At 38.0% G+C, this 19,118-nt stretch overlaps 1 pseudogene; it reads right to left on the reverse strand.

Moving 5' to 3' along the window:
• Positions 1–738: 738 nt before the first annotated feature.
• Positions 739–11,345, reverse strand: LOC127809411 (1-aminocyclopropane-1-carboxylate oxidase homolog 4-like; annotated as a pseudogene).
• Between the last annotated feature and the right edge of the window lie 7,773 nt (positions 11,346–19,118).

Raw genomic sequence — 19,118 nt, forward strand, 5'->3', positions numbered from 1 at the left:
TTAAAAAGTTTTTCAAGTTTTATCAAGATTTTTTTAAATATCCAATTCACCCCCCCTCTTGGTGTGTGCCATAGCATCTCCCGTTCTAACAGTAGCGACGATCAACGCTTGCTTGAGGAGACTATGGCAGAGGAGAGAGGAGGCAGGCAAGAAAAGGCTAGGAAAAGAAAATTTACAATTTAGGTGGGGGCATTTCTATCATTTTGCACCCTTCAATCAACCGCTCGATAAAACTGTTGGATAGAGTAGATTAATCCAAAAGAGTATACTCAAGTGTATGGAGCCAAGTCATACTTATGTGTATTTTCATAATTTTTTCTTGTTTTATAACTGAAATTCATACTTTTATTCACATATTTGATTAACTAAATGTACAAAATATATTTTCAATTATGATTCAAATTACAATTTAGGTGGGGGCATTTCTATCATTTTGCGCCCTTCAATCAGCCGCTCGGTAAGACTGTTGGATAGAGTAGATTAATCTAAAAGAGTATACTCAATGTATGGAGCCAAGTCATACTAATATGTATTTTCATAGTTTTTTCTTGTTTTACAACTGAAATTCATACTTTTATTCACATATTTGATTAACTAAATGTACAAAATATATTTTCAATTATGATTCAAATTATTTGGTCGCCTAAGCAGAAGATTAATAGATGTTTATGTGAGAAAAGTAAAAAGAAATGAGGAACAAGAGCAAAAGCAAGAAAGAAAGAGAGACCAAGATGAAGTAAACTTTTGTGAATTACACTCTTAGATATGATGTAAGAGTCTTACATAAAATAAGGTCAAATAAAAGAAAATGACCAAGGAATTAAAATTCATGCAACCCACTCTACGAGACTAAGTTTTAATATATTGTTTTTTATTCATATTTCATCACATAATAATCCATACATATAGGATACATGCCACATACCGTACTGTGTAAGTGGGGTTGTTTCAGATTATGCAGTAATCAGTCAGGGTCCTACCGTCCAGCTCTTTCTTGAAGAACCTCTGCATGTAGTCCGACAGTGTAAATTGTCTATAACGGGCTGGTTTCTCCGGCGACACTATCTCCGGCAATGGTCCATACAAGCTCTCTCTATTGCTTGTGTTGAAGAAAACTGCAACCGAAACCCTTGGCTCTTCCAGATCATTGGCCAGCACTCGGTGCTCCGCACTTACATATCCATCATTGGACATGATCTGCAAGAGATAAATAAACATCTTTGACGATCTCCAAAAAGAAAAGGGGATCTTTGCCCATCTCAAATCATTTTGAAACAGATTGAGAAAGCTAAGTGTAGGTTAGCCGGGATTTTTCAGCTGACCAGGCTCACACCAAACAAACTAAACAATTGTGATTCAATATCAAAGCATTGAAAACAAGGGGAGAAAGCAAAGATAAAGGAAAGAAAACAAAATTTTGGGCTTCATAATTCAGGGCAAATATTAAAGATTATACAGATATCTTTGATGACCAATCACCGCCTCTTTTTCTATTAGTCAGATAAAATGTAAGAAAGGGCATCTTCATTTTGTGTTTGTGCACGATATTTGGAGGTCAATCACTACATTTTCAGAGATATTCTATCCATATGACAGGCAAATTCGCACAGGAATCATGTTTTATGCTATCTATTTGATTAACTCAGCCATGGTAAGCATTTGATTACACACTAATGCAAGATTCAAAAGGTAAGATTGGCCAATGAAATTAAAAGGGATATGAAAGCTTAATTTATCATATTTAGCAACACAAGCAATCTGACCACATATTTTGTTATTGGAACCAATTTGTTCCTGGCAATATGATTGACTATGATTCAAATACCATATTTGAAGTGTATATTTTCTCTTCTAATACAGTTGACCACACCTTCATATTTCTGGAGACTAACTAGAATTGATAACAAGTAGGGAATATATTTCAAACTATTATCCATGCAATGCAGTAGCCCCGTCAAAATGCCAACGCAAACTAAAAGACTTTGTTTTGCAGTTGAGAATTTACTTAAAACAGTTTAATAATCAAAATTAATGCCTAATACAGATAAATCAATTAAGTAATTTGCTAGAAATATGATCAAGATCATACTAACATGAGAAAAGAAGCAGCTACGGAGTACTGAAATAGAGAGAAACATCAGACAATCAGCAGAAAACATGGGGAGGAACTAACAACAGCAGCCGCAAAAGGGAGGAGAGGGTAAGAATCTGCAGAGGTGAGAAGGAAACTAGCAGGGAGAGAAACTTGTATGGAGAAGAGAAAAAGAAACCAGTGGAGGGGAGACCTAGCACCCGAGATAGAAGAGATGGAGCCCAAAGATATATCAAAAGCAGAGGGGAGAAAGGGGAAGATAGAGAGAAAGCAAAAGTTCTAAATTTTATTTATGCTTGGAAGCCAAATTTGTTGCAATGCAGCCCATAGCTAAACATTCAAATGCATGAAAACCATCTAAAATGAAACCTTACCCAACATAGATACTTCAGGAGGAAAAATTCTACCACTAGATCCACCAAAAGTCCAAAAAAATATAAAAGCACAGGAACATATAGATATATATATATATAAAACCTTACTAATAATATATAATCTAAAAATAAATCAACATTATCGCTTTGGGGTATATATTATCTTGACATCATCACCATGACAATGGATAATTATTTGTTTTGAACCTCACTTTTGAGCGATGCTGTTTATGCAAGCCTAAACAGTATATAACTTAGGAGACCAAGTGCAGGTCTCACTGCAGATGTTCTAAAACAAAATTCAACCTAGAACCAAGATTTCATTTCCCCACTTCCGAATTAGCCAATCTCACATAAATACTTACAGAAAGAATACAGAAATGTAACTACAAAAAATGCGAGATGTAATCTCCACCATGATAAAGGGCCAACAAGAACAGACTGATTCTGGCAACAGAATTGTACATTTTGTTGAAGGCCCGGGAGAGAAGAAATTCAACCTAATATGCACTTTGTCACCCGAATCGATACAATCCCCTTATAATCAGACATAATTGGAAGTGTGACAAACTCCTCCCTAGTGCTTTGATCATCACAAAGGCACTAGGAAAGAGCTTGCTGAAACCTTTGGTTTGCAATACTGTGGCAAGAACAGATTAATATGAGCAAGACAGTTGTGCATTCTGTTGCCCTTGTGATTGTCGTTGTGCTGCTGGAAGACAACAATGAAAACACTAAGAAGGAGCCCTGCAACACCTTTGATTTGTACAAATGTGACGTGAACAAATTGGTTTTTTGCAACAGAGTTGCACACTCTGTTGCACTAGGAAGGGACTTTACCACCCTTCAATTTGTATAATTGTGATGGAACCGTATGGATTTTGGTGACAAGAGTTGCACACAATGTGCAAGTATCAGTTTGTTTAGATTTCAACTTTCATTTTTAGCAAGTCTCGTTTGAAACTTTTATTTATCTTGTTTGTTAAAGTTGGCTATAGATAAGCTTTAGCGATGTAATTAGAAGGTGGTTGATTAGGAAAAATATTGTGATTTCTTTTCATTTGGTAAATCCTTCGTTAGTCTCCCTCTCTACTTCTTCATCTTCATCCACATAATCCTTCTCTCCCCTCCCTAATTTCTTCTGATCTTCTATAATTTTCTGCAAATTCTTGCCATCCTGCATTGAATCATTTTCCCCCTTAATTCCCTGGAGCTAAGGTTTGTGCAAATCTATAATAAAAGTCAACATGCCCTATTTATCGTTGAACTATGTAAATCCTCACTATAGCTTAACCCAACTGAAGAAATTTCATAGTGATATAAAATTGCATACATCCTAAGCATACAATTGTCTAAAAGCTGCCTTCAAATGAAAATTTATGGAACGGATAGCTTCATCATTGGCTACATCAATTCTAACCCTCCAATTATCTAAAATTTATGAAATAGATATAACTAACAAATTTTTCCTTTCCAAACCAAACTACCTCTCTAGATATGGTTCAAACGCCTTTTTTTTTTTGCTTTATAATTAAATAAATACAAAAAGATTTTAAAAAATATCCAAAACATACTATTTTTTTAAATAAATATTTTCTGCTAGTTTTAACAATCATCATCCCAATCTATAAGAAAACAAAAGGAATTTCCAAATTTCTGTGAGATAACAACAATAAAAGAAATGATGATGCATAAACCACAACAACGTTCACCTCAAATTCTTAAGTTGTCCCAGAGAAATAAAATTTCTTAAACTTGAAAAAGCAAAACAAGAAAAAAAATGAACTTTATTTCAAAGCCACTACTATTTGCTATTTATAGAGAATGATTGAACTACTACTCCAACCAGGGGCGGAGCCAGGATATTTAGGTGGGGGGAGGCAAACAACAATAACAAAAAACGTAAAACTTTTAAGTTATACAAAAATTATCCATATTGATAAAAAAAAAAGTATTGTAATATAACGTCAAAATATCATATCAAATATCACTATAGTATTTCTACATATGTTTCCCAAAAATATTCTTTAGTTTCAAAAGCAAAATTATTGTACTTACATTTAGGTCTTCACAAAATCATAGATGCTCTCACCAAGTTTTCATATTCTAAAACCGTTGCATGATTTTTTCATTGTCAATTATATCAAATGTTTCCTTCTCAATATAAGTAACCAAACAATCATTCATCCATTGATCACCAATTCGACTGTGCAAACAATTCTTAACAAGATTCATGGCTGAGAAAGCTCTTTCAATGATTGCAGTAGCAACAGGAAGATTCATAAGCATATACACTAATGGATATACAACATTCTTTTTCTTTTGGACTAATTTCTTTGTAAGACCACCAATTCCATTAACTTCTAAAAATTCATTATCAGACCACACATCAATTATATAAGTCTTCAACTGATTCTTAAGTGTCATAAGATCGACTTCAGAAAATTCTAATGAATAAAACTGAGCGAGACGAACCAACTTATCCTTGTTAAAAGCATGAAAACAATTATTTGGATTCAAATATGCCACGCAAAGAAGTAACTCGGTATTTGTCTTTGTGAAACAATTGTTGAGCTCATGAAGTTGTTTGTCTATCACTCAATAAAAGAGTTCAACTCTCTAATGATGCATATTAGTATGACGCCTTAAGCGCCCCGGAACAACATAAACATCATCCATGTTCGGAATTACAATCTCTTATTTTTCACAAAAAAAGGAAAGCTCATCAAGTAAATTCACATCCATCATCTCTTATTATTGGTAAACGTTGTTTGGATAATTTAACCAATGTCATGGCATTTACAATATCCTTATTTTTTCTTTGCAATGCTTGTGACAACTCATTTGTAATGTCCAAGACATTTTTCATCAAATGCAAGTTGAATACAAACTCAAAAGATTGAATTAAACTCAATAAAGCACAAGCTTCACCTTTTTGCTCTAAACTTGTACCATCTTCTTCAACAATTTCTAGTACATCAATAACAGAGGAATATAAAACAATCAAGTTCATCAATGTACCATAATGTGATCCCTACTGTATATCACTGGGTCTTTGGAGACTACTTTCTTGATTTAAACCACATCCACTTGTAATTTCCCCATTACTCAATGCTTCAATGACTCTATTTGCTTATTTTTCTCTTAAAATATCTTAAAGCTTGCACGAACCTCCAACAACATTCACAAAATTACTAAGAGAATTGAAAAGAAGAGTAATTTGACTATGACTTTTTGCAACTACTACAAGAGTCAGCTGAAGTTGATGAGCAAAACAATGAATATAGAAAGCAAATTGATTCTCTCTTAAAATAAGATTTTTAAGACCATTGAATTCTCCCCTCATGTTACTAGCTCCATCATAGCCTTGACCACGTAATTTTGACAAACTCAACCTATGCTTTGAGAACAATGATTGTATTGCTGCTTTAAGTGATAATAAAATTATGCCATTAACAAGAACTATACCAATAAATCATTCAATGACACTTCCCTCTTTATTCACATGACACAATAGAATGACCATTTGTTCTTTAACTGCCACATCACGAGACTCATCAACTAAGATAGAAAAGAAATCATCTCCAAGATCATGAATTATTGCATTACTAGTTTCAGTTGTTGTTGCATTCACAATTTCTTTTTGGATGTCATGAGTTGTTACTTTAAGATTTTTTGGAACATTATTTAACACAACATTGTGGATACTTTCATTTTGATTAGTAGGAAATTTTAGAAATTCCAAAAATTTATCTTGATTTAATGAACTTTTAGACTCATTGTGACCACATAATGCCAATCCCTAATATAAAAGAAATCGAACATTATCTACTGTTGCAGTCAAACGAATTCGATATTTCCTTTCAAGCTTGTTTGGATTATCTAGAATAAAGAGTTTCAATATGTTGCCTTTGATTCATTAAAGCTTGACATTTGCTCCAAGCATGATTGTGAGCACTCGTGGGGCCTCCTACATGCTTTTGAAGTTTGTCTTTTTTCTTCCAATTTTTGAACCACCCTAAGACAAAAGATTCATCTCCAATGCGTTGCTCGCCAACATACTTTCTCATAAGATAGCAACACAAACAAAATGCAGTATTTTTTTCAATGCTATACTCTAACCAATTGCTAAACTCATCAAACTATTATGGCTGGAAACCACGCCTTTTATTTCCTCATTTTTTTTGTGGAAAGTGGTGCCCTCGTGGTTGACATGGACCTCTCAATAAATAGCCTCGTTGAATTTTATTTCTCTTATTAAGATGATAATCAGAAATACTTTGCAATCCTGGATCTGCTTCAAGATTGTCTAAATCAACACGCTTATACTTAGAATGTTTTTTATCCCTACTTGTTTCAGAAATTGAATTTTTCTATGTCCTTGTTTTTTTTTATGAGAAATTTTTCCATATCTAAATAAAAAATAAATTATTATAATTCATGTAAAGAAATTCTAATGGATTATTTAGTTCCTATAACCGGACACAATTGAATTTCCATAACCCTAAGCTTCAACTTTCGGTCAAACTCAAATCGCGTGTAATACATATATATCATAGATCTATACTGAAAAAGTAAAAATAATTATTGATAAAATTAAAAGACTTATCTTCTTATAGAACGGAGCCACTTTTATGGTGAAAATATGATCAAATTTAAGATTAGATGATTAGATTTTACAAAATCAATAATTTACAAATGTATTCTCGAGAGAAAATGAAAGGGAGAGAGATTTGGGCAGAAAAATGGGGTTCTGAGAGAGCTTCCAGATTTTCGTTGGGGGTGGTGAGAGAGATTAGTGGGGGACAAAGAATGTTTTGTTTAAAATTTGGTCGGGATGGCTCATTCCAGATTTTTCAGTGGGTGCGGGAGGAGGAGGAGGAGGAGGAGGAGAGAGATTAGGGGGTAAAAATATAAATTTAAAATAAAAATAATAATTTTTTTAAAATTTATTTTCTGTGGGTGGGGGAGAAGCAGAGAGAGATTAAGGGGTAAAAATATAAATTTAAAATAAAAATAATAATTTTTTTTAAATTTATTTTCTGTGAGTGGGGGAGGGGGAGATAGAGAGAGATTAGGGGGTAAAAATATAAATTTAAAATAATAATAATAATTTTTTAAAAAAATTTTACCGGGGGGCAGCCGCCCCCCTGCCCCACGGTGGATCCGCCCCTGACCCGAACCAAATTAATTCTCAAACTACTACTCCAAATAACAATTGCTTGGAACAACAAAGTAGGATTTTGATAAATAACTTAGATTTAGTAATTCTTTCTATAAACAGCAATAGTTTTGGGAAGAATCCAAAAAACATGTGGATAAAGAATATATGATATTTGGAAAATTGGATACCTGAAGTATATCGCCAATGTTCACAATAAGAGCACCGGGAACAGGCACCACATCAACCCACTTCTCTCCGTACTTCTCTTGGGTGTAGCAAGTGTATTTATATAATGGATGCATGTAATTAAATACACTTGCTACACCCAAGATGGTATCAGAGCAGAGATCGAAGGAAGTTATTTGAATCTGAAGAGAGCTTTACTCAGTGTTGTTGGAACGATCATAAGAGCAATCGCAAGTCTTCGGTACGCTTCTTATTCGTTGAATCTTTCTTATGGCTTTGATTGGGAATAGCATCGCGATAGGAGATCCGTTGCAAATTCACGCATCGGATCATCCAGGTATGATGCTTATTTCAACTCCTTTAACTGGTCTCAATTATAGATCTTGGAAAAGAGGAATTCAAATTGCCCTAGGAGCTAAGAACAAACTAGGGTTTATAAATGGAGAAATTGCAATTCCAGCTGAACATACTGAGGAATTTCATCTTTGGAAAAGATGTGATTACATGATAACTTCTTGGTTATTGAATTCTATTTCTAAGGATCTCGTAGATGCTTTTATATACACTACAAATGCTAGACAACTCTGGATTGAAATAGAAGAGCGTTTTGGAGAGAGTAATGGAGCTCTCGTATATCAACTCCAGCGTAGGATAAGCTCTTTCAGTCAAGACAATCTCTCTGTATCGGTATACTATACTCAATTAAAGCGGCTGTGGGATGAATTAATGGCAGTAAGGCCATTACCAAAACTAAGAAACAACCTACTGTTTCTAAATCCTCTGCCGAAGCTGAGTATCGGAGTACCCGGATTTCCCAAAGACCTACTTGGCTTGAGGATTTTGTCAGCTTGGTTCAAACTTTACCTGCTCATACTTCTACTTCTACGTCATCAGGTAATATCTTTCATGATGCTTCTGCATCTTTCATTTTCTCTCCTGATCATATTGCTTTCCTAAATAACATTTCTTCTACTCCTGAACCAAGTACTTTTCATCATGCCTCTCAAGATCCTAATTGGGTTACAGCAATGGAAAAAGAGTTGCAAGCCTTAGAACTTAATCATACTTGGGAAGTTGTTGACTTGCCTAAAGGTAAAAAGCCCATCGGCTCTAAGTGGATATATCGTGTGAAATATAAGCCCAATGGGGAGATTGATAGATATAAAACCCGTTTAGTTGCCAAAGGATACAATCAAGTTGAGGGTATTGATTACAAAGACAGATTTTCTCCTGTGGCTAAGCTAGTTACTGTTCGGCTCTTCATAGCAGTTGCCACTTTCCGGAGTTGGCCTATTTTCCAGCTTGACATAAATAATGCCTTTCTTCATGGTTATCTTGATGAGGAAGTATACATGAACCCACCTGCTGGTTATTCTGTGGATCCAGGCAAAGTATGTTTATTGAAACGATCACTTTATGGCTTAAAACAGGCTTCACGCCAATGGAATTTGGAATTCAGTGGCTTCCTTCTTCAGCTTGGTTTTGTTCAGTCCTCTTATGATCACTGTCTTTTCACACATAAGACAAGTTCTCATTTTGTGGTCCTCTTGGTATATGTTGATGACGTGCTTCTTGCTGGCAATGATGTTAGTTTTATTGATTCTACTAAGGCTGCCCTTGATGCCAAGTTCACTATTAAGGACCTTGGCTATCTCAAATATTTTCTTGGGTTGGAAATTGCTAGGTCTTCTACTGGTACTTTTCTGTCCCAGCACAAATTTATCATGGATCTTATTCTTGAAACCGAGTTGCAAGATGCTAAAAGTGAATCCTTTCCTATGGCTAAAGGTTTGTCTTTAGAGCCAAATCAGGGTCTTCCTCTTTCCAATCCCAATCAGTACCGAAGATTAATTGGTCGCTTGCTGTATATTAATTTTACCAGACCTGATATTAGTCATGCTGTGCAACATCTTAGCCAGTTTATGTCTTTTCCTTGCCAGCCCCATCTTGATGCTGCTCTCCGCGTAGTTCGTTATCTTAAAGGCACAGCTACTCATGGTCTTTTTTATCCCATTACTGCTGATTTTTCCCTTTCTGCCTATTGTGATGCTGATTGGGCTACTTGTAAATTTACTCGTCGTTCCCTCACCGGTTATTGTGTTTTTCTTGGTGATGCTTTGATCTCTTGGAAAACTAAGAAACAACCTACTGTTTCTAAATCCTCTGCCGAAGCTGAGTATCGGAGTATGGCTACCACTACTTGTGAGCTTGTTTGGATTTCTAATGTTCTTAAAGATTTTGGTGTTTCACCTTCTCTGCCTATTCCTCTCAACTGTGACAATAAAGCTGCTTTACACATTGCTGCTAACCCTGTGTTTCATGAGCGTACAAAGCATCTCGATATTGATTGTCATTTGGTTCGTGATTATCTTAAACAAGGTTTCATTGCTCCTCAGTTTGTTCCTTCTCGGTTGCAGCTGGCTGATTTGTTCACTAAACCTCTCTCTGCAGTTCAACATCGTTTCCTGGTTGTCAAGTTGGGTTTGTGTTCTCCACAATCTCCAACTTGAGGGGGGGCTCTTGGGTGTAGCAAGTGTATTTATATAATGGATGCATGTAATTAAAATGAGTTCGATTGTAGAGGATTAGGCATATGACATATATATTGTAAACAGACTCGGTATTTGTAACTAACCGGATATTGAATGAGAAAAGTATTTTTCTTCTTCTCTGTAGCTTCTGGTTCTTAATTCTGCTGCTCTTGATTCTTCACAACTTCACTTGCAACCCGCCGACCCGGTTCTGCAGCAGCACTGTCACCACACCGGATCCGTATGCGACGTCAACCCGTACGTCAAATCGGGTTGGGGGCAAAAGGGATAGTAGTGGGCCGCCATTACCCTCGCTTCCAAACACCCCAATTCCTTCAACCGGTCCACGTGGACCCCCAAACCCTCCGACAGTAACCCTAGGAGATCCTCCCCCAGCCGTCCGATCTCCCGGTCCCACTCGAACGCCGTCCGTACGGCCTCCTGGAGATTGCCGGCTCGTTGTGCTCCGGGGGCGAGCCGCACCTGGATCGTGTCGCGCCAGCTGGCGGCCTTGGAGTGGAAGAGATCGACATTGCTAGAGAACGACCAGCCGCCGTCTAACCCGCGGCGGTAGTACGCTGCCTTCTCAGCCGCCGGCTGCTGGTTGAAGGCCTTCATGGCGGCGATCGTCCTGGATAGGACGCAGGGCGGGACGCCGTGGCCGGTGATCTGGAAGAATCCGACGGTGGATGCGGCCTTCCGGACTTGGTCCACCACGTGGGGGCGGTGGCCCGAGAGGTCAATTACGGGGGCGAGGTTGGAAGAGTTGGATCTGGGTCCGGGTCGGGAGTGGGGCGGGTGGCGGAACAATCGGGGTATGGAGGTGAGACCCGAGTCCAATAGGCCTTTGACACCGAGCTTGGAATCGTCGAATTGTTTAACGTCGGCGAGGCGGTCGTATTCTTCTTCTTCGTGATCGCCGTGAAACGCCGCCGTAGTCATCTTCAGTGACCAAACATCAGAGATTGCAGTGGAAAGGTTCGAAATTGATAAAAGTCCTTCCGGCAGGACATGGTGATTTTGTTGACTAATCAATTTTGAATTGTTTGAATTTTTTAACCTTAATGTTTTTTTAATAATTGGTGACGTAGAAAAAAAATTAAGAGAGATTCTGGAACATAATCGAGCAATGAACTTGTAAACTTAAAACTGAGAGGAATGACATAACAATTAAAAGTCATTTGTGTTATCTTTATTTTGGTCCAAATGATCAGCAAGTTATTAAGAATGAAGACTTGACAATTTTCATTGATGTTCTCTTGTTTAACAAAATGATAAATTCTATTAGTGAATTGCTAACATTAACTAAACTAAAAATTTAGTATTTTTGGATACACTATTACATGGGACGCTCTTTTAAGGTTTGACAAAATTAAAGGAGAATGACACCCACCTGCCTGCAAGTATATGAATGCCAGGCTCTTCTAAGGATAATGTTACACTCATAACTCTCTTGATAACTTTGTTGACAACTTTAATTTGTCACCATATTTTGACACCAAATATTCAATAAAATTGAATCCAAATTATTTGAACAGGCGCCCAAAATTGGAGCTTCTCCCTCATTCTTGCCCCATCTCTCTCTTTCTCTCACTTCACGATATCTTTCTCTTTCTCTCTCTCCATTGCGTCTCTCTCTCTCCATTGCATCTCCTTCACCTCCAACGTATCTCCTCCATTGACAGTCGTTCGGTGCTCATTCCTATCGTCGTCAAACCTTCACTAGCAACAGTGTTGCGCGTGCGTCTACTTCATTTCGACCTTTCAACACTTGTTCCTACTGTCATCGGTCCTCCACCAGCAACAGTCGCCGCCTACATTGCCAATGAGCTCGAAGATGAAGGAGCCGCCAACAAGCTCGAAGACAAAGGAAATTGGTTGTCGACAAGCTCGAAAAGGAAGAAGCAGCCTACGTCGGTGGTCGGTGCTCAATGCTCGGTGTGCTGTCAAATCGTCACAAGGTTGTCGATTTGAGAAGTTCGATTGCTTCATGTGATGTGTGATGCTGTGAAATTCGCAAGTACCAAAAGAGTACTGAACTCCTGATCAGGAAACTTCCATTTCAGAGGCTTGTTCGTGAGATTGTGCAAGATTTCAATGAGTTTAATCCTTTTTCTTTTTCTGTTTATTGTTGTTTTAGGCCCAACACATAAAACTTATAATAGGATAATTTAATTTTCCATTGTATAGAGTGTTCCTTTATTGTTGCAACTATAATATACTAGAGCCTTGATTCCAGTTTTCACATTTTATGGATTGAAAAAAAGTGTAAACCTAGAGGACCATGGACCATTGATAGTATACTTCTATATGTGAATCTTGGATGATTGTAGGTGCTAGTGCCTTGTCTTTTAATGGGAACTTGGATTGGTGGATGATAAAAGCCTAGATTGCTCATCATAGAATATGGATTGTGTACATAATAAGATTATATGCCTTGATACAATCTTGCTATTTTGGTACTAATGTCTGATGTGTCCAAACCCATTGTGCTGAAATTCTTTGTTGAATCCCCCACTTGGATGTTCTTCCTTACTTGTTAGGAATGTATTGTTTTATGTTAATTTTATAGATGATATTGAAGAAGTTTTGAAAGAGATAAGGAACATTTAGAATATTCAAATACATGCTTTTAAATAAAACATTATCTTGTTCTCCATATCCAACAATTGCTTTGACAAAGAGATTAGAAAAAAGACATAAATTTTAAACATCCTCCAAGGAAATTGGGCAACTAATAGGAATTACAAGAGAACATAAAACAAAAAGAAGTTGCACCCACATATCACTTGCAAAATGTTGATTATGGAATCTGCCAAACACCAGATATAAACATAAATTCCTAGCTCCAAGCTACTCTTAATCCATACAAAACCCATTTCACAATCACAAGGCTTCATCTAGTGAGATAACTACCCCCATTAAAACTGTTATATTTTATCAATAATTCATTCAAATGCTCTAACCCTTATTCATTTGCTTAATTTCTCAAATATACACTTTCTATAATATAGTAAATGGCTAAAAAAATATAGATAAAAAGCAACAACCAATCAATCTACTCTACAAGTTTATGCATCTCATCTAAACATATAGCCATACACAATGTAAACACTAATGTAACAACATTATAAGTTTATACAGCAGAAGAATAAGGGTTTGAAGCCATGGAAGGAAAATCTTTAGCCCATCATGCACTGGCGCGAGAGACCCTAGGGACGCCGAAAGGCCAAAGGTGGAGGAAACGCAGTCTCCAGTCACGCACTCGTGCAGAGTTGGAGCCGAATATGAGGAATCCGCTATTGTGCTAAAAAAATGAGGTGAATGGGCGTGAGGGTTGGGCAGATGTGGGTGTGGGTGTGTATGTTGGTTAGGGTCGACGATAGAGATGTCAAACATCTTGGTGAGCTTATCGGACCTTTTGATATCATTATCGGTGTATAGAACGACGCAAGAGGACATGGTCGGTTAGCGGTGGGCCTTGAGATGCTCGAGTCAACCCGAGACGTAAAGGCTATTACTGAGCTTGTGCGATGGGATACTAAAGGAGATGCAGTAACACGCAGGAGATAGTGAGAGAGAGAGAATGGGTGAGGAAGAAGCAAGCGTTGGATGGGTAGAGAAGAGAAAGAAAGTGAGGAAGAAGTAGGTGTTGGGCAAGATCTCAATTTTTTGGCAGGGTAGATTTGTAATTGAAATGAGAGATAAATTTGCAATTTTCACGTAAATTATCAACAAAGTTGTCACCCAAGTTGTTCGTGTAGCATTATCCCCCTGCAAATGGTGATGGCTGTGGCTATGGTAGTTGTGAATTTCTCCAAATTCGAAACATTAAAGACAACAAATTAGATCTAATGCATAGAGCCTGACAAATCAACTCGCAGCCCCATAATAATTGTTAGCAGCCAATATCCTTATATTTTAAGGGCAAAAATCAAAAACCACCCCTGGGGTTTTAAGAAACTACCAAGACACCCTTATACTATTGAAAATCCATATTTTCCACCCTATCAAAAGATTATTAACGTTAAGTGTAACGACGTGATGGCAGTGTGAGGGCAAAACTGTCTTTTTCACCTCTGACACGTCTAAACCGCAGGTGTACTTGGCACCGACCTCAACGCTTCTCCTGCACTTTCCAACGATACTATCATATCGTATATCTTCGCACACAAAGCATATATTTCCTTCAGCTTAGGACTCTTCGCCGATTTAGCCAGGGATCGAGCTAGCTTCAATGTTTTCTCGGCGTTGGCTTCCAACAAACTGACGGCAATCTTGGCTAGGCCGCGGAGATCTACGGTGGTGCTGTGGGGATCAAATTTCAAAGCTTGCGTGCAAAAGCTAGGGTTTATCATCTCGAAGCAAATGCGTTTAAGATAGGCTTCTGTGGATGTACAATCGGCGACGACGCACGAAAGCACTAGCAACATTGGGAGCAAGGAGACCTCTTCATCTGTATCATCTTCATTTGCCTTCGCCTTCGCATTTTGCTGGGATCAGATTTCTCATACTCGTCTACAAATCTCTCACTCCCCATTGTCGTTTTGCTGGCAAAATTGCCTACTACTCATTGTCGTTGTCGTTGTCTTCGTCGCTGCTTCTTCGGCAGTTAGCATCTCTTCTTTTTTGTTCCTGTGATTTGTTGTTTTTTTATGAAAGTTTATGTTTCATTCTTTATGTTGCTTCTTACTGTGTTTTTATGTTGCTTTTCCGATGGCCCATGTTTAGAAAGTTTCTCTTCTTTTTTTTTTTTCCCCTGTGATTTGTTGCTTCTTATTGTATTTTTATGCTGTGCTACGTTTATATATGTTCTTACTGTGAGATAAAAAATTTTGATTTATCAATAATATTCTGTTTTTATTGATTTGTCATATTTGTCTTTTGGTATGGGTCATGATCTTGCTCTTAAATATGGCCATGGTTGGGTTGTATTTACTGGTAATCAATTCAGATTTTATCAAGTGAAGGAAAATGAGATTTTTAGGGAATTTTTTGTGAGAAATACAAGGTTTTATCATTCTTTTACGAGATAATTGCACCTAGTTTGGATGTTAGGTATATACTATTTTGAATTTTTATGTATACTTATGTAGGCCAATATAGGGTTATTACAACTGAAAGTGACTTTCTTAAGTGAATTATATGAAATGCCCCTGGTAAATTATGAATGCATTAGTTTGATTATGTTAATTAGACATGTGAAGAACCTGGCTTTTGGTGATGGATTAGATGGGGATGATATGTGCAAAGTATTTGTCAAATTGTCTTGGGAAGATGATAAAGTAGAGGTTGTGACACATATGCAATTTTTGAGGATTTTTAATGAGCATGGAGAACGTGGTTTTAAAACTGTGGAGGCTAACATAATATACACCTATTCAAGTTGAAAAATCTATCCCTTTGCTACCATTTACTGAACTGAGTGATCGTGACGAGGAAGAATATACTGATGGGAACAATGATACTGATAACGAAGGTGGTGAAAGTGAAAAATCAACTAAGAAATGCAGTGATAAAGAAGATGGTGACACTGAAGTTTTTCAGGAAGAAGAATCTCAAAATGTCCATTAGCATGAGGATTGGGACCATGATCCCAATGAAGAATTCGAGGGAAGTGATACTGAGGGTGGTCAAACAGAATGGTGATGATACCGAAGCTGACAAAGAGGTTGCAACTCAACATGAAAATGAAAGAGGGGCTGATTAAGTTCAAAATGAGGAAGATTCAGTTAATAGTAAGGGTGAGGTTTTGTTTGATTGCAATGATGACTTTGAGGCTAAATTTGAAACTGATGTGGAAGATTCAATTACCACAAGAGTTGAGAGACATATAAAAGGAAGAAAATGGAAGTTAAGTACTGATGGGAAAGTTAGGTTGAAGGAAAGAGATGCATTTAGTGATGTCTACGAGTTCAGAAAGGTCTTAAAAGATTATGTCATACAGGAAGGATTTAATATTAAAAGGGTAAAAAATGATAAAGCAAGGTTGACATGTGTGTGCGTGCTGAACAAGGATGCAAATGGAGGATTCATGCATCCCAACTTAGAGATGGATGCATATTTCAAGTTAAAAAGTATAGAAGCAATCACTTATTTGTCAAGGCAAACAAATGTCTTGAAGCAAGCAGTACATGGATTGCTCAAAAGTACTTGTCAGTATTGAAGAACAATCCTAATATGCTAATAGATGTCTTGAAGGGTCTACTGAAACGTAATTGTGGTGTTGTAGTGTTAAGGCTAAAGTTACAAAGGGCTAAGCAAAAAATAGCACTACTAAGTGGTGGTGATCACATCGGGGGATATAAAAAGTTGCATCAATACTGCCACATTTTAAAGACTAAGAATCCTGGTTCAATAGCAATGTGCAAGGGTTACAAGCCCAATGTTGAGAAGTTACCGCACTTCCAAAGAATTTTCATATCTTTGCAGGCACAACAATAAGGCTATTTAACAGGGTGTAAACCTTTCATAGGCATTGATGGTTGTTTTTTGAAGGGGTCATATGGAGGGGTGCTACTTGTTGTATCCGTTGATGCCAACAATAGGGTCTTCCCACTTGCAGTTGTTGTATGTGAAGGAGAAAATTCAGAAAGTTGGGGGTGGTTTCTAGAGCTGTTAATTGATAGTGTGGGTGAGATAGAATCAAAGCTGGTCACATTTATGATTGATAGGCAAAAGAGGATACTGAATGCCCTTGCCAAGATATGACCAAACTCATATGTCAGATGTAAGAACCCATATTTTCATGAGGTTACCATGTAATTTAAAAAAATTTAGAATATCGAAAAATTGGCTTAATAGTAGTTATAAGTATCGAATCGACTGTAGGAAGTGCCTTGGAGCTGAGATATCTAAGGAAAATGATACGACTTTGACGAATATTTCAAGGCATGATTTATGACATTGAAAGAAATTGGATCAGGAACGATTTTCGGTATAGCTAAAATGCAACTGCGATGTAGGCTGAAAAATTGAAATGTTATAAGGGACTTCCGGGAATTCAACGGAATCTTGAGGGGTTCATATTCAGCATGTAAAGCAAACCTTCAGTGGTTTCAGGAAGAAACGAAAGGGTTTGCGGTCAAAACAAAGATTTAGGCCTAAGTGTAGTTTTCTGAAATTATTGGAGGTAGGTCGAAATGACTTTTTTTGGAATCTTCGGGGTCAAATAGATGTTTTAGGACTTGAGGGTTTTCAATGCAATTATGAAAAGTTGAGGGGCTTTGTGAAAATAGGCCAAAGTACAATTTCAAGAAAACCTGTTGTTCCTTCCTAACCAAAAATGGGGATGATTGAAGGCAGTGCACAGACTCCGGCGACGGATCCGTCCGGAGGACGACTGGCACTTGCAAGCACTCCGACGGTCGAGTGAGTAAAAGAGTAAGATGGAGCGATGTATCAGTAGGTCAGATGTGAGAACATACCTTGGCTCTGAAGAGAGCTGGTTAATATAGGAGAAGGAAAAATGTCCTCCTGCATGCATGAGACGTGCGCTTGCAGGTGATGTGACTGGCTATCCGGCGCCGGTGGAAGTTTTCAGGTGGTAGCATAGTGGCGACGGAACCCTCATTAATGTGGATGGGATCTAAGACGGCTGCGCGGATATCCAATGGGTTTGCAATGATGCCATAACAGGCTGGCGCTAGGCCAAAGCTAAGTCCAGAAAGGAGATCAGGTTGGGCCACGATTGGGCCTGAGGAAAGGGCCGAGATTGGGCCTGAGGAGAGAGTTGAGATTGGGCTCGGACTATCCACCTATAAACAGCCATGGCCGACCAACCCATCCCATTGCCGAATTCGACCACGGGGAACCCACGAGGGTTGGTCGGGGATGCCTTTGGGTTAAGTCATGGTCGACAACGGCCACTGGGGTGGCCGAAAAATTGAGATTTCCAACTGGAAGTTTGGTTATTTTTGTCAAGCTCTATAAGTGGGATTTTTGGTCGGCTAGGGTCAATTCCAAGTCGATCCAGAGGAGGTTGAGGCGCCTAAGAGGTTGTATTGAGCGGCCAAGGGCATTTCATTGCTCGAATTTGCCTATAAATAGCGATGGGTGGCCGAGGGTTTCAAACAAATGGAGCTTCAAATTGCTTCCGATTTTGAACGAATCAAGGCTCGAGAATAAGGGGCTTTTGTTGCCCATGAGGTGAGGATGCTATCCGGAGATTTTGAGGCATTTTGGAAGAGGTTTGAGGGCTATTCAAAGATCGCCGGAATTGAAAGGTAATGGCGTCAGCCGATGATTTAAGCCTCCGGTTGAGGGTCATCCGATACTCCTTTTAGGCCGAAAGATAGCCCATGGTGATCTACTGGACGAGGCGAGCAAGGGGGTTGGGTCAGCTAGCATCGTCGGTTAGTCGTCGCCGGAGAAGATGACCGACGAATGGCTGCACGCGTTGGTCTTCATGCTCGGCTACTCGCCCTAGCGTGTGGGGGCGCGTGTGGGAGCATGGGAGATCCAAAAAATCTGAAAAAAAATCCTAGAAAATCGAGAAAAAAAGATGAGAAAGCTTATACAAAAAGATTTGGTGTTTGGCTTCCCGATGTCTCAGTTTCTGCACCGACTAGTCTTGTTTTACGTGCAAACAAAGGTTTGAGATAAGTCCAGTAATTTTCCTTTGATGTTCTTAGACTTTTATGAATTTTTGTGGAAAAAATTTAGAGAAAATACTCCCCGAAGGTATTTATTTGGATCTTTTAGAAGGGAAAATGAAAGAAAATGCATAGAAAATGAGGAAACTAATGTTTTGAGATATTTAGTGATTAAAT

Source organism: Diospyros lotus, chromosome 9, assembly GCF_014633365.1.
Source record: "Diospyros lotus cultivar Yz01 chromosome 9, ASM1463336v1, whole genome shotgun sequence".
Lineage (NCBI taxonomy): Eukaryota > Viridiplantae > Streptophyta > Magnoliopsida > Ericales > Ebenaceae > Diospyros > Diospyros lotus.